Source organism: Peromyscus leucopus, chromosome 8a (assembly GCF_004664715.2).
Source record: "Peromyscus leucopus breed LL Stock chromosome 8a, UCI_PerLeu_2.1, whole genome shotgun sequence".
Classification (NCBI taxonomy): domain Eukaryota; kingdom Metazoa; phylum Chordata; class Mammalia; order Rodentia; family Cricetidae; genus Peromyscus; species Peromyscus leucopus.
In genome coordinates, this window is record NC_051085.1 from 43,145,296 (window position 1) to 43,162,726 (window position 17,431).

The 17,431-nt window shown below is 40.1% G+C and overlaps 1 protein-coding gene across 1 annotated transcript in view; it reads left to right on the forward strand.

The window, feature by feature from the left end:
* The window catches only part of Esr1 (estrogen receptor 1), a 262,421-nt gene that overhangs the window by 105,110 nt on the left and 139,880 nt on the right, over positions 1 to 17,431 (forward strand). The window lies entirely within an intron of this gene.

The window sequence follows — 17,431 nt, forward strand, 5'->3', positions numbered from 1 at the left end:
TATTTACATGTATGCATTCACACACATACACTACATACAGTAAACAAATATTTCCTTCTTTAATTTGCTCCTTGTCAGGTATTTGGTCAGTGATGATAAATGTAACTAATAGAGAAGCTGAGGGAATTCTCATGTCCTTCATACATTCCTTCATAATTAACATCTTGCACTGCATGGTACATTTCTCACACTAGATGAACAAATTCAGTAATATTTTATTTATTAAAGTCATACTTCATGGAGTCGTATTTCTGTTTATGCCATCAGGTGCAGTACAGTTAGAAGCTACACCTCCTTAAATATCCCTTAATTATATCAATGTTTGATAACTAGGTGTGGATCAAGTGTTTCATAGAATGTCTCACCATGTGGATTTGTGTGTTTTTTACATGACTAGAGTGAGGTTAGTGTGTTTGTGGAGGAATTAAACATGGCTCTTATTACATCGTATGCAGAGTGTTGTACCAACATGGCCAATTTCTACGGATGCTCCATCATTCAAATGCTGTTTTCCTCTTTATAGACTAGTCTTTGGAAGGAGGTTAATGTGGTAGCTCGTACTTAAAGACTGGGACATTACATTCCATTTACATAAAAATGGATTAACTACATAAATTACTTAGAAGGACATGCTACATCTATTATATAGTCATTTATATATTTATAAATAATCATTTTCTCTCATCTACAAAATCTCCTGTGTTTCCTTTGCCTGTTCAGACTCTCCCTACCCTTTGGACTCTTGACAAGCTCTGCCCTTTTCTAGATCATTCTGGTATTACCTCTTCTGGGATAGCCTATCATTACTGTCATGCAGCGTATTAATGTTTCAGACTGGCTACTTGTACTTAGCCATGGGCACCAATTTTAGTCTCATCTTTTCATGGCTTGATAACTCATTATTGTTAAGCAAAAAAAAAAAATAGTGTTTCATATGTACCTTTTAAAAAAAATCTACTCAGTTCTGAGGAAGGATATCTTAGTTGTTTCCAGTGACTGGCAATCAAGAATAAAATTGCCATAATATTTTCACAAGGCTTTTGCATTAACATGTTTTCAAATCAGTGAAAGGATACAAAGCGATACATACCTCTTACATCATGTGGTAAGATGGTGCTTCAACTCATAAGAAACTGCCAAGTTGTCTCTCAAAGTAGCTACACCACTTTGCTTCCCTATTAACAAGAAATGATGATTTCCACAGCCCCACAGCTCTGGCAGTATTTGGTTATGTCAATGGTTTAGATTTTTAGTTATTTATCCTAGTACAAGTCATGAGACTTGATGGCCTCTGTTTTTATTAAAAAGATTATAAATTTGTATATATTTTTTCTTAAATGTACAGTAGAAATCATCCTAAAGCATTGTGGTTCTTGAAGTTCTTTCTTTGGAAAGTTATTAATTATTCATGCTATAGTATTTCTTCATTATCTTTTTATTGTCTGTAGGACCACTAAAGATAACTCTTTTTACATTTATGACTGATAATTTATGACTTTCCTTTTTCCTTAATTATTTTGGATAGAAGTTTATCAACATTATCTTCATGAAGACTCAGTTTGTATTTAACTGATTTCTGTTATGCTCTTCTTTTTTTTCAATTTCATTTTTATTTTTAATGATATTTTTATTAATTCTGTGAAAATTTTATGCACTGTATTTTGATCATATTCACCCCCCCCCTCCATGTTTCCCACATCCAACCTCTCTACCCTCACTGACCAACCCACCCAATTTTGAGTTCTCTCCTTATTCCTGATCGAGCCTCATTTGTGTAGGCCAACTACTCATAGGAATGGGGCCTGCCCTGGAGTGTGGTTGACCTGCCAGGGGTCACACCGTTACTGAAAGCTGACTCCCTCTCCCAGCAGTTACCAAATGCCAACAGCTCCTCTGCTAGGAGTGAGCTCTCACATCCGCTCTCCCACTCCATGTTGGATTTTGTCTGGCTTGAGGTTGTGCTGGTGTTTTGTGTGGTGTCACAATCACTGTGAGCTCATAGGTTCGACTCTCTGGTTGTGTCCAGAAAACACTATTTCCTTAAATTCATTCCCTGCTCTGGCTCCTCCAAAGCTTTCCACTACCTGTTCCATGTAAAAGACTGAGCTTTGCAGGGAGGGCTGTGACATGTAAATTCCATCTAGGGATGAGCACTCCACAGTCTCAGACTCTCTGCGTGATGACCAGTGGAGGATCTCTGGGCCAGTTGTCTCCTACTTCAAGAAGAAGCTTCTCTAGTGAGGGCTGAGAGATGCACTGATCTGTGTGGACAGCAACAAGTCACTGGGAATCATTTTAATACTACCTCCATGTAGCAGTATTAGATTTACCCCTGAGGACTATGATCTGTTTAGCCACAGACATTTGAACTTGTTCACATCTCATGAACCAGGCCTAATTATCATTTTTTTCCTCTGTTTCCTTTGTGGTCTCCAGCCCTTTAAAGTTTCTTTTCCTGGGGTTCCAAATCTTAGGTTACAGAGATGATATTTTCTCTCTTATTTCATATATACATTTACTTTTTATAAATTTTCTTTTAAGCACTTTGTCCTTCACCTGAATACATTTTAAGTTTTATTTTTATTTTCACTTAATTCAAAATATTCAAAAATTTCCTTGACACCTCATCTTTAAGGCACATGCCCTTTAAAAGTGTATTGTTTAAACTCCAAATATATGAGAATTTCCCAAGTATCTTTCACTTACCAATTTCTGGCTTATTCCCATTCTGGTGTGAAAAAGCATACTCTCTATGGTTTCTTTTTTTTTTTTCATGTGGTTTATGCTCAACATCTGGCTCATTTTGTATTTTATCAAAGCTTGAGAAAAATATGTATTTCACTGTTGTTTAGAAATAGCAATTAGATCTAGCTAACTGACAAAACTGTATCTGCGTTGATTTTCTGGCTTGTTTGAACTACAAATTATGGAGAAAAGTCTCTAAATGAAATGATGACTTTGACTTTTTCCTTTCAGTTCTAAAGCACTATTTTTAGCTACATACATGATCACTCCTGTATATCATTTGGGGGAATTGATGTTTATATTGTTATGTAATTATCTGCACTTAACTCTTCACCATGCCCACCTTCCATAATCTCTTTGGCCAGAATTAATGTAGTGGCTACAGCTTTATTTCAGTCCATGTTGGCATAGGGTTTCTTTCTCCAACCTTTTACTTTTAACATTATCAGATGCTTGATAGTCAAAGGAAGTTCTTGTGCAAACCCATGGTTCAAACTTGACAATTTCTCTCTTTTAATTGGAGTCTTCGGACCATTTACCCTTAAAGTGCTTACTGATACATTATTTTTATTAGCATCAACCAGATGTATCTTTTTTGTTTTTTCCTGGTTTCAACTGAACATTTTATATAATTCTATTTTATCCCGACTCTTAGAGGATCAATTATATGCCAAAATGTTTTTTTTTAAATAGTGTTCCCCCTGGCATTTATACTGTATGTTTTTAGCTAATTGAGGTACATGCTAAAGAGACACAATTCTGTTTTGCAAGCAGCATAGGTGTGTCATAGCACCACATCCCCAACTCTTCCTTCCTGTCCCTGGAACATTGCTGTCAATCATTTCATTCTCTGTACATTATAGTTACCAAAAACATTACTGTTGTTTTAGGAACAGTTATTTCTTTGGGTTGCTTCAGAAATTGAAAACATTTACTTTACCATTGTTCTGTCTGACCCCTTCCAGGTTTATGCAGGTGCAAATGACTTCTAAATACACGCTCATCTGAGCCAGGGACAAACTTTTTGACCTTTTTCACAGGACAAGCCGCCTGGTAACAAAGTCCCTCTGTTTTCTGTTGATTGATTTTTTTTTTTTTTAATTTCTCTTTCATGTTCAAAAGATAATTCCCCTAGACCTGGAATTCCAGACCCCTCACGTCTTTGAATAGTTGATGTGTTTCGTGGTGGACTATTCTGATGTTTCCGTCCCCTATTTTCTCTTAGCAGGCCATCCCCTCCTCCACTGGCTTTTAACATGATTTTCTTTGTTCCTTGGAGATGCAGCTCTTCCCCCTCCCCACCCCCTGAGCTGCTAAAATGGACAGTTTGGCGTAGGTTACAGGTTGTGGAAAGGTCTTGGCCATTGTTAACCAGCCCGTTTCTTGCCCTTTCTTTCTTGTCTTTCCATTGTTCTAACTAACCATGTCAGACCTTGGACTTTTTACTCTTCTGGTCCTTTACGTTTTAATCTTGGATGTGGCTACTGACTTGTCATCCAGCTTGCTGATTCTTTCTTCGGTCATACTGAAGAACTGAAGACATCCTTTATCTTTACTGTAGTGTTCAGAGCCTGAGGATGTAGTGGACAGTAGGTAACTGAATAGCTCTAGTGAGTACTAGGTTCCATGTCTGAGTGCCAAAAGATGCTAACTGCAATTAAAAAAAAATCTTTCTAGCATTTGCTTTTGTTTTTCTTAAGATGTATTTTATATTTTTGTTCTATTCCTCACCTATTCCTGTGTTTGTCTGTCTTTCCAGGTGAACATGCTTTGAATATGAAATGTGCTCTATAATATCATATGTCTAGACATTTGACTGTACAAACAGGTCACCCAGGATAGGCCCTGAGGGTTAGAGCCCAACATCACTTCTGGCTTGCTTGCTGCTTCCTGAGTCATGAAGATGTGAACCAACTATGCTTCAGCCTCCCGTCCCAGCTCCCAATCCAGCTCCCGTCTCAGCTCCCATCCCAGCTCCCATCCCAGCTCCCAATCCAGCTCCCATCTCAGCTCCAACACTGGACTGTATCCCCTTAGCACATGAGCCAAATGAACCCTTCACCCGCAGTTGCTTCCTCTAGGCATTTGGTCAAAGTGTCAAGAGACATAATCATTTGGAGACAGTAGTATCTTAATCATGATGATTTAAGAATTCCCCTCTCTTCAGAGTCCACATTTAGTTAATTCATCTGCAAGCCTTGGCTTTGCATTCACAATCCATGCAGAACTCACGTATTCTCACTCTGTTCTATCATCCTAACGTAAGCACCTATGATCTGGTTATCTGGTCAATTACAGTGACGTCTGAAGGCTCCTTATTCTGTAGCTTGGCCTCTGTCTCTGAGGTCTACCTAGAGGAAACAAAGCGATATTTTAAAACTATCAATTCTATCAGGTCTCTCCTCTGCTCACAAACAGTGGCTTCTTATCTCTCAGTACAGTCTTCACTCTGGTCTCCTGGGCTCTGTGCAAATGGCTTCCCCTATCTTCCTTCTTATTTGGGGGGTGGGGTGCTGCCAGAGCTGTCATGTTTCTGGTCTCTGGCCCATTCTCACCTCGCAATAGCCCTCAGTGTTGGGCCTTCCTCCTATTTCCGGGCTGAGTGCCCGGCTCGCTTTGATCTGTTCCCCAGTCTCAGAGACAGTCTCTGCTTTCAGCACCTTTCTTCCCCCTTCCCCCTTGTTCCTCCCCTCCTGCCACTGATCAATTCCTGACATTATTAATTTATTTAATATCTGTCTTCCTCATACAAGTAGAGAAGAGTGTGAGTAGAAGGGCTTTGTCTTTTTACCCTACCGCAGTGGCCGTCAGTGTCTTGGGTTGTATGAATGAATGAATAAAATTGAAGCTCAATTACAGCACATCATTTCTGTGCACATGCTTTAGTAAATCACCTAGAACCCCTTTTCAAGGCACATAGGTTCTTCTAGCACTTTTCCCTCAGCAGTGGCACCTTAGGAAAATCACGGGAAGCATGATTGGGAGAGCTAATTTGACAGCCCCCCCCAGCCCATCTACTACATTTGGGGGAAAATAGCCTATCTTAATATATTTAATATTCCAACACCTAAGATCTATTAATATGCAAAGTGCATAAATAATAGTATTAGTGCAAACATGAGGAAATACACTTCTAAATGTTTCCAGACCAGGATTTATATAATTTAGAACCACTAATAAGAAACGTTATGGCTGGTAATTTTGTGGTAATTATATGGTCATGATTGCATCTATACGGGGTCAGGAGGAGCACTGACCTCCAGGAATGCCAGGCCCATTTGTAAACAGAGCACAGAACACACACCATTTATTTTACTGATTAGCAGTGTCCATAGGTTTGCACAAATTGCACCCATCAGATTTTCCTGTGACAGGTGCCGCATGCTATTTAAGTATGGGCCTAGAGCCAAGGTAATAGGATCAAACCCCAGTTCTCCATCTCTGTTTCCATCCTGCTTTCAGTAGTGAGTGTTGGACACACGAGGCCTTGTGTTTGGTAGGTGCCTGCTCTATTATGGAGCTACACCCCCCAGTCCTGTCTCAGTTTCCTTGGCTATTGAAAGAGATGCTGTAGCACTAACCTGACATTGTATCTTTGAAAATTAAATTATGTCATTTGGGCCAAGGGCTTAGATGAGTGCCTGGCACCCATTGACTACTCAACAAATGTCAGCTATTATTATAATGATTATTGCTATTAATGATTTCAAGCAATACAAACCAGCTCTCCAAAGTGATGTGGTTAGGTTTGATTTGATGGGCAGATTGAAGGAGCAGACTTTGGAAATAGATAGGACAAGAGATGCATGGCAGCTGGCTGGGTAGTCTGGAGTAGGGAATTAGGTTTTACATGGAGCCTAGGACACCTACTTTTACCCTAGACTTGGAAGCCACAGACAGAAGTGGTTATCCATTTTGTGCTGAAAGGCAAATTTGATTCCTACCAGTTCATATATTAGGAAAATTTCTCTATGTAGGAAGACACTTAAGAAGCTAGGAAGCCAAGAATTAACAAATGCCTATTATTATAGCAATTACCGAAAAATTTTGTTTCAGTTATGTTTCAACAATGCCTGTGCAAAACGGCTGAATTTGAAGTCCTAAATAAAATGATGAAAACTCCCAGCAGTCTCCAGTCTTTGTTAATTACCATCACTTAAGATGCCTTGTGGTGATTCTAAATGACTGAAATCCTGGAGACACTCATGTGTGGATCTATTGAAACCCCTACCATGGTTCAATCATGCCAATTTGTGCTCTATTTCACCATGTAACACCAGCAGGAAGGTTTTCCCACTTGTAATGGGAACCTACTGCTCTCTAGGGATTAAACCATCCCACTGAATAGACAGTTACCTTGGCACTATGATTCCCAAAGAGCATTCGAAGGGCTGCATGCCTTTGGTCTAGCCATAAACATTGGACTGGAGAGGACCATCAGATAGCAAGGATGGAGTGTTTTGATGTTTGCAGAGGTGGAAGGTAGGAAGTTGTAGGAAGTACATGCAGCTTGTAAGCATTGAACCACAATGTTAGACTCTCTGGACTCTCTGCTCTTGAACTTACCACATGGGAAGAGAGTCAGGTCCGAGGTGTGATGTGTGGTGAGCCTAACTTATTGAGATATACTTTGCCTTCTCTCCCCACCAAGATGTTCTAAGAGGGTGTGAAATTAATTTTGTTCACTGTTCTTTACAGAAGAGAGAAGAATAATGCTTGTAAGATCCAGGCTGGTAAAATCCCAGAAGAGATGAAGAACCTCACACTGACAGTTTGGTAATAGAGAAAATAGGAGAACAATGGATTTATTTATTTTTTACCAATCTAAGGATGAAATAATTCTTGGGAACATCTGCATGTGCTTGGGATAGAGGGATAGTGCTAAATTACTGTCCAGTTAGAAGTATTGGAAACAAATAAAAACTGGAAAATTATATGATATAACTTGCTTTAAATGTCAGATCCCTAGCAGTACGTGATGATACACCAGGGAAACAAAACTAGCAATTCCTATTTAAAAGAACTTTGTTCCCTAATCCCGATACAGCATCCATGCGTGAGCTCCCACTGTCCTGGTCCTAGACATCCATCACACCATCATGGATTACATTGCCTAAAGTTGTCACCCAGAATAAATCTTTTGTCCCCATAGCTGCTTCTGTCAGGTATTTGGTCAACACAGACATGAAAAGTTACCAAGACAGACCTCTTGCTGGAGGTTTATTGAGTGACTTAGAGAAAGCATGGGACAAGGGCTGCGCTGTGGAGATAACCCAATGACCAGTCAACTAGACTGAGGGAGAGAGTGAAGATAAGGAAGGTGACAGATTAGGAGAGGCTGCAATGACATGAAGCCAAGAGTGACAGAGAGAGGAGGCAGGATTGTGTCATAGTCATCAATTGTCAATAGTCTATTGCTGTAACAAAATACCCGAGGTATTTAACCTATATGGAGGAGGAAGTTCTTTTAGCTCATGGTTTTAGTCCATGTTTGTTTGGCTCTACTACGCTTGAGTGCTAACAAAGTGGCATGTAGTGGAGGGAACTCCCAGGGAAAGTATTGGTTCATTTCATGGCATCTTAGAAGCGAAGGCAGTGATGGGAAGCAGCTGGGGCGCCAGCAGGTCCTTCAAAGTGGTGTCCCCAATGATTGAACTTTCTCTCATGAGGACTTACATTGGAAAGTTTTCAACATGTTGCAATGGTGCCATAGGTTGGTACCCGTCCTTTTAGACACATGGTCCTTTGGGAGATGGTGATTGACCATAGCAGGTGGCATGAAGTATGAAGTAGAAATGAAGGAATTTAAGCAACAGATATGGGAGGAAATGCTTGGTCAGCTGGGGTGATTCTCCTGACATGAAGCAATGTGTGGTGATATTGTGTTCCCCAAAACACCCTAATAAACTTATCTGGGGTCAGAGAACAGAATAGCTACTAGATACAGAGGCCAGAAAATGGTGGCACTCACACCTTTAATCCTAGCCTTCTGGAGGTGGAGATCCATCTGGATCTCTGTGAGTTCAAGGCCACACTGGAAACAGCCAGGCATGGTGACACACGCCTTTAATCCCAGGAAGTGATGGGCCTTTAATCCCAGGAAGTGATGGCAGAAAGCAGAAAGGTATTTAAGGCATGAGGACCAGAAACTAGCCTAGTTAAGCTTTTAGGCTTTGAGCAGCAGTTCAGCTGAGAGGCATCCAGTCTGAGGAAACAGGATCAGCCGAGGAACTGGCAAGGTGAGGAAGCTATGGCTTGTTCTGCTTCTCTGATCTTCCAGCATTTAACCCAATACCCAGCTCCAGGTTTGTTTTTATTAATAAGTCCTTCTCAGATTCCTGCTACAGCAATGTTAGGTAGTTTTAAATGGTCCAAGTAGCTTTAAATACACAGGTCCTTGGCACAGCACACTGAGAGGCTGTGATAAATTTAATAATCTGTGACTACAAAATGTAAACAGCATCATCTAATGTTCATGGAAGGCAAAACCTCTTCAACTGTGAGTCATGATCCTACGTGACCAAAGATGAGGCTGTGCCAAAAATTTATAACAAAAAGTTTCTGAATGCACAGTGACCAAGAAATTAATTCAAAACCAAATACTTAATGAACCCAAGGTTTTCCAGGCAGTGCTTGCCTGCATAGCCTCACACAGCTTCCATGTAGCCTTGGCACAGAACACGAACACTTTGTATTTCACATACCACCATGCCTCACAGTGGCAGTAAGTGCTCCCTGGTGGCATTGAGTGCTCCCTGGTGGCAGTGAGGGCTCCCTGAAACAGCTCCGCTCAGATTCATAACTACGCTGAGTCATAAACTACAGTGCTTTACTTCATGTATAACGTTTTTCTGCTCTTACGGAAACATCATGGTTTTATTACTAAAAACAAACACCCAGAGCATTTCCTGCTGGCATTCCTCATCTGTGTGTCAGATTCTTATCTTGGGAATATATTGTATTAGACAAATGACCACATCCATATAGTTACCATGTGAATTTTATTTCACCTTTAATATGGTAAAATTATATATAGCAAAGAATTATCATAAAATAAATTTCCCTTGAGATTTATTTTGAATTTATGTTTGATTTGTATAGCTCTTTTATATAACTATTTACTTAAGGCTGCATAGAAATTTCAATGGGTGTGAATCAGAAAAGTTCAACAGGTTTTGATATAGGGGTTTTACAGTCTATATTATGATACATACACTCTGGAGTTAAGTAGAGTTGGGTCTAAATCCTCAGTTACTCTTGGAGAGATGATAACCAAGGCTTCATCCTCTTCTGTCCAGGAGGATGATGCCAGGACTTAACTCACACAGTCCATCCATCTTGAGTGTGTGTGTCTGCATTAGAATGGGCAAGGATGCTCTTCTGCGGCGGCGGCTTTATTAGGTTGTTATCTTTAATTTTTAATAATCAGCACACCTATTTCTTTCAACACACTGAACTTAAAAAAAAAGCTTTCAGTTCATTTCTTTGCCTGGCTTTTTAATACCTCACAGATAATGTGAAGTTACTGAGAAACAAAGAGAATTAATTATGCAAATGTTTGAAATAATAATACATTGAAGTAGTTGCAGGAAACTGGGGAAAATTACTGATGTTCGCTAGCTTTTTCTTTTGAGACATAGGTTACTAAGAGAAAAAAAGATCATTCCAATGAAAGAAAAAATGAAAGACTACATTAGAAGCCAATAATCCAGAAAATTTTATCATTAATGGATATTCAGATAGTATATTAACTTTGCCCAAGATTCAATGGCCAAATCAAAGAATTTAAATGCTGACAAGATGAATGATTGAACTCTAGGTACGCATGGTGATGTGTGTCTTTGAGACTAGTATCTATGAGATGAACACCGGGAGATGGAAGTTTAAGGCCAGCTATATACCAAGCGCAAGATCAGCCTCTAGGCTACATAATGAGACCCTGTCTTAAATAAACCAACCAACCAAGGACTGGGCATGTAGCCCAGCAGTAGAAGGCTTACCTGGATTGTACAGGGGCTCTGGGTTTTATCCCTGCCACCCTCACACTGCAAAGCAACACAAAAAGACCTCAGATAATCAGAAGTCATTTTTCAGTGTATCTCAGACATTTGACTCATAGGGATACATGTTTGGTTTTAGGGCCGGGTCATAACTGTCTAAGCAGCTGGTACGGCTTCAGCCTCCTTCTCCCCAGGAATCAGCAGCCTCTGGCTTCATTCTAGCCACCTCTTGACTCCCAGGTAGTTTTTGAAGTACTCCTCAGGACTCAGCTTCTCTAGGGTCTCTGGTCACGTTTTCTTTGCCTTTCAGTCTCTTTCTGGTTGTCTGGTTTTAGTGGCTTAGTAAATATCCTTCAGTTAATGTCCCCAAGATGGATTAATGTCACTCAAATCCACACTACTAGAAAAAAAAAAAAACTACTAGAGGTTTTACATGTGGCTTTTCTATGCCCTCATAGTAATATGAAGAGGACATTACCAGTTCAGACTGGCTACATTCACAGGGTAACAGGGTAGATAAAATAGCTTCCAATCCTTTATTTAAATGTATGGCTCTGCTAGGACAATCATGAATATGTGTTAAATGACTTTTAAAAAAATAACTTTGCCTTGATGCAAGCATAATCTAATCAGTGGCACAATTTGAGAGTTAATAAATAGTGAACAGTTACTCTGATACCCAGTCACTGCTTTGGGATCAACCTGCTGAATATCTAGCTGCATCATCTCGAAAATGACATTTTCATCGCTAAATGGCAGTACAACATGTCTTGTTTGCATGGCACTACACATTACAGTGCCATTTGGTACAAATAAACTTCTTGATTGCCGTGGATTTCTCTCTTTAATGTTGGCATAATCTAAACTATTATCTTTTAAAAATATTTTTTTCTTCTTATGAATTAGTAGTTTAGTCTTTTGACTTTTCTTCTGATAGTTAAAAGAGAAATAGTCAAGCAGAGGTAGGTTTACATTGTTGCCTTACAAATAATTCTGGAAAATGTCTGGAAGAAGTGTGATTTTTAGTTTTCTCTTTGAATTTTAATTATTCCCATCAAAAATTAAGGTATAATTACATCATTTCCCCCTTCCCTTTCCTCCTTCAAGCACATCCCAAATGCTCTACCTCCAATTCCTTCCATATCTTTCCCTTATTCCTTCTGAAGTTTATGGCCTCTTTTTCTTTGATGTTATTGTTTCACTCACTCACTCACTCACTCACTCACTCACTCACTCACTCACACACACACACACACACACACACACACAATAACATATATATGTAACCTGTTCTGTCTGCATAGTGTTATTTGTATGTACATGATATCAGGGACTACCACTTGGTATTGGCTAGCCAATGAGTGGGCTCCTCCCTAGGGCTGATTTCTTCTTCTCTTGGCAGTCATTAGTTTCCTGGAGTTCTTTGTCTAGGGCTCACACTGAGATTTCTTGGTTGGATGTGAGCACATTTATTAGTGTCATCATTGTTCAGAAGCCATGTCATTGAGGTATTACAGGTGCAGGAGACACAATGTCAGAACAGACATTTTTTTGGTGGGGATGAGGATTACACTTATCTGTGGGTGTAAGAACAAGTACATCTCATCCTGTGTAATTAAGAATTAGCTGCCTGTGCTACAGAGACACAGCCTGTGGATGTTGGAGCTGACCTTGAGTGTTCACTTCATGGGGGTGAAATAGAAACAAAAGTTGGGTTCTCCCCATTGTCATCTAATTCTAGCTAGAGTTTATTTGAACTTTTATAAAATGTTGATATAATATTACCACTACTAATGTATTCACTTGGCAGCTTACGGGAAGAGCTTTTTCCTCATTGGGCCACACTCTGGGATCTCACTGCACACAGTTGGCCAAACAATGTGCATCATTTTCTATTTTGTTTTGCTTGTAGGGATTCTGGCATTTGTAAAGCACCGTGCCTTTGGAATAAATTAGAATATTTACAGGTGTTTTCCAACTCTTCCTTTCTCTGTTTGGCTGCTTGGTGGTTTTACAAATGCCCAACTCTCTCATCTTTCCAGCTGCATCTTAGGGCTCTCTCTATATCTCAAACTTGGGGCCCTTTTTGGCTTGTGTTCAATAACCCAAGTCACCCCACTGTGAGAATCAAGTGGACACTGAAGCCCAACACATTATTTTAAACAGTGTTACAATAAAACCATCCAACCAACAACTACTTGTAAACTCCTCCAAGAGCGGAAATTTTGTAATTTGATATATGCACACATAAAATCTCTAGTCACCCTCCCGCCCTGTTCCATTTGTTGTCAACTTGACACCTGGGAAGAGAGAACCTTAGCTGAAAAATTACCTCCTTCAGATCACTTGTGTGCATGCCTGTGTGCTATTTTCTTGAAAACAATGATCGGTATGGGAGGACCCAGCTCACTCTGGGTGGTTCCATCCCCAGGCAGGTGTGCCTGGGCTGTATAAGAATGATTGCTGTGCAATCTAAAGAGAGCAAAGCAATAAACAATGTTCCTCCATGGTCTCTGCTTCATTCCTGTCTTGAGATTCTGCCCGGGCTTCATTCAATGATGGCTGTAGCCTGTAAGCCAGATAAACCCTTCTTCCTCAAGTTTCTTTTGATCATGGTAACTAGACTAAAAGAATAACTAGAATGTTATTCCAGTTATCTAGCTTAGAGTTTTTGAAGTGGCAGCCAATACATGTATTGTCTTGCTAGTACAGAATGCTTATTCCTGCTATGGTTTCTGCACAAAGCTCTTATTTCAGCGTTCGTCTGTTGGGTCACCATTTAAACCAGTACAGGATCCGAATCTGAGAGCGATGTGTTTGCTTCCACCATGGGCTCTAGGCTGACTCCTCATGTTCTTCCCTCATTGGTCACATTACCTGATAATCATGGCTCCTTGGTGTTCTAGCTACTCCAGTTGGCACAGGCTTATTGTTCTGAACTATGCCACATCCAGCAACAAGCATGATGTTTCCACATGTGCTCTGATGAGCAAAGTTGATGGGACCATCATCTTCCTTAACTGAGATGTCGGCATGTTTGACTATGAGATCACTGAAATATGTGACTATGCACAATGGCCGATCACATGCCGCTGCCTTCGTTTGCTTGACTTATAGGTCCCTATGCTTGTTAGCTTTGTGCCCATGATAATGAATAAATTTCAAAATTGGTTTATCTGAAAAATAGAACAAAGTCAACCTCCTTTCAGAGGTGGCATATGAATACAGAATAATCACCGAGGGGCTCCAGGGTGTAGTCTGTTTGCATGTGTCACCAAATGAGAACCAGTACAGGCAAGGCCTGGCTGGCGGTTTCCAAGATTTACCCCACAAGATTTTTGTGAGGACTAATTACCTTAAAATATCTTCCCACACAGTGCACAGGAAGCACTTAAGATGCACACTACATGCTCAATGCATATTAATGATTAAAACAACAATCTTTGGGATCGAAGAGACAGATTAGCAGTTAAGCGGACTGACTGCTCTTCCACAGGACTCAGGTTCAATTCCCAGCACCTACATGGTGGCTCACAACCATCTGCAGGTTCACTCTCAGGGGATCTGACATTGACTTCTGGCCTCTCTGGACACCAGGCACACAGCAAGCAGAACACCACCCATACACATCAAATAAATAGTATTCAACACCATTGAAATATCAACCTTCGTTGTTATTATTATTGCTTATTCCAGGACTTGCAGGAAATGCTCATTTTTGAGCAGGAAGGGTTGGTGGTTTCTTTTCATTTATACATTATCAACTAATATATCTAATTTGGACCTGAAACAGTGAAACTATATCTTTAAAAAAAATTCCCTGCTGGGCGGTGGTGGTGCACGCCTTTAATCCCAGCACTCGGGAGGCAGAGGCAGGTGGATCTCTGCAAGTTCGAGGCCAGCCTGGGCTACAGAGTGAGTTCCAGGAAAGGCGCAAAGCGACACAGAGAAAGCCTGTCTCAGAAAAAAGAAAAAAAATCCCAGCTATACATTTTCCCCAGTGTCTTGACAAATTAGAACAAGGAGAATGAAGTTCTCGTATTAATTCTTTCTCTGTCACGAGTGACAAACAGTTAACATATAGTGTTTATTTTTCATGTGTTCAATGTGAAAAACATTTGAATTAGTCAGGCACATCTTTAATCCCTGCACTCAGGAGGCAGAGATCAGGAGGTGGATCTCTGTTGTTCAAGACCATCCAGGTCTACACAATGAGTCCCCGGACAGCCAGTGCTTTATGGGGAGACCCCACCTCAAAACAAAACAAAAAATATTGCATTAAAATTTTACTAAAATATTAATTCCTAATTCCTTCCATGTAAGTCTAAAACTTAATATCCAACTCACTATCTAATTTTGGAGAGATAAGTTTGTAAGAAATATAGAGGCTTGAGTTTATCTTTGGCCTTTGAAATAGTTCTTTTTGCCAATAACATTTGGTCAGAACAGAATGGCCTTTTTCTGGGTAAGACTCTAAGTCAAAGGCTCAAAGAATGCACAGCAGAAAAATTGAACCACCTGCTCCCCTGGGGTCTTTAATTTAGTTAGTGAGAGTCACAGGTGGGTAAATCTTTGGGAGAAGATTATTTGAAACTATTTAAAATTTCATATTTAGAAAGAGAAATGCGTTTGTGAAAAATCCAAAGCTAAGAACACTCACAAACTTGGGTCAGTTCCTAATACAACAGCTCAGCAGTCATGAGAATTTGACTGAGCTACCCTGGGGACCTGGGACCATACTGGGACCATCAGCATTCTGTAGCATCTCCCAGCTAGAAGTCTATTTAGATGATGAAGTTATAAGTTATCTAGTGAGGTGTGTGTGTGTGTGTGTGTGTGTGTGTGTGTGTGTGTGTGTGAGTCTGTGTGTCTGTGGTGGGGGACAGTATGTGTGTGAGTGCTTTGTCTGCATATGCACATGTACCATATGTACATATGTTTCTGGTATTTGCAGAAAAGAGAGTTCTATACCCTCCAGAATTGGAGTTAGGGTTGGTTGTGAGCTGCTATATGGTTGCAAGGAACCCAACTTAGGTCCTCTTCAAGAGCAACCAATACTCTTAATGGCTGAGCCATGTCTCTAGCTCCTAGGAAATGTCTTTTTTATTATTATTATTATTATTATTATTATTATTATTATTATTAATAATAATAAAATAATCTTAAATGCTTCCAAACTTAGCTGAAAGGCTGTGGAGATCTCAAGTAAAGTGTAAACATGATGAGGTGAGTTGGGATCTCAAGTACTATGGAAAAGCCAGGTGCTGTTACACACACTGTGATCATAGCACTGGGGATGTGGAAACAGGATGGTCCCTGGGTTAGCACCGGGGAGGTGGAGGCAAGATGGTCCCTGACTTTGCTTGCCAGCCAGGTTAGATGAATCAATACACTCTAGGTCCACTGAGAAATGTTTACTAGAAAAATAAAACGGAGAGTGACTGGATGTACTGGACATTGACCTCAGGCCTCCATAGACATATGCACACCCATGCACACACCCATGTACACATGTGTGCACACATCATAACACGAATACACTCACACACACAGTTGTCTGGCGAGTAAAAATACATTGTACATACATGACAAGGACCATGTACTATTTCAATAAATGGTACAATATTCACATCAGGGCAAGCATCTCAGTCTTATCATAGACTGATCATTTCTCGGTACTGATTATCTTTTATGAAAGCTTTTTCTTAAATACACACTTGGTTATCATTATCTCGTCACTGCACTGTGCAGCATAACACTGTGTGCCTGAAAACGCAGCTTGGCCAAGTTTACTCTAAGCATCTCTCACTTTCACTCCATCTGTCTTCTTGGAATAGCCATTCTGCTCTCGGTGTCTGGATAGCTATTTCATTCATTCATTCATTCATTCATTCATTCATTCATTTTGTTTATTTTTTTGTTTTTACATCCCAACTCCCAGTACTTCCCTACCACCTCCTCATGTGGTTATTTTATATTGCACATGAGTATCTGTTCATCTAATATACCGTCTTCCAGCTCCACCCAATTCTTTACAAATGACAGAATATCACTTCTTTTTTATGGCTGGATAGTATTCTGTGGTATATATGTACCACATTTTCTTTCTTTCATCAGTTTACAGACACTTGCATTGCCCCTCTTTCTTGGTGTACCGTGGACAACATTGTAATAGTGACATGGTGAGATGAGTGTCTCGTCAACATATTGACTTGGTTTTCTTTGAACATCTAGCCAGGAATGGAATTGCGAGGTAAAATAATAGTTCAATTCTTTTTCTTTTTTTAAAGAGTTATTTATACTATGCATTTGGACGCTTTGCTTGCATTTATGTCTGTACCTCACATACATGCCTGGTGCCCATGGAGGTCAAAAGAGGGCATCGGGTCCCCTAGAACTGGAGTTACAGACAACTATGATCCACAGTGTAGGTCTTGGAGCCAAACCCTGGTCCTCTGCAAGAGCAGTAAGTGTTCTCAGCTCCTGAGCCATCTCTCTAGCCCTTTAACGTTTTGAAAAGGAAACTCTCTACTATTTTTATAGCTACTGGGCTAACTTGCCACTAGGCACAGGCATCCTAGCCCTGAGTTTCCCCGCATTCTCATCACTGTTTCTTGTCTTTTGTCCATTGGAATTGTTATTCTAACTGGAGTGAGGTGGCCTCTCACAGATTCGATTTGTGTCTG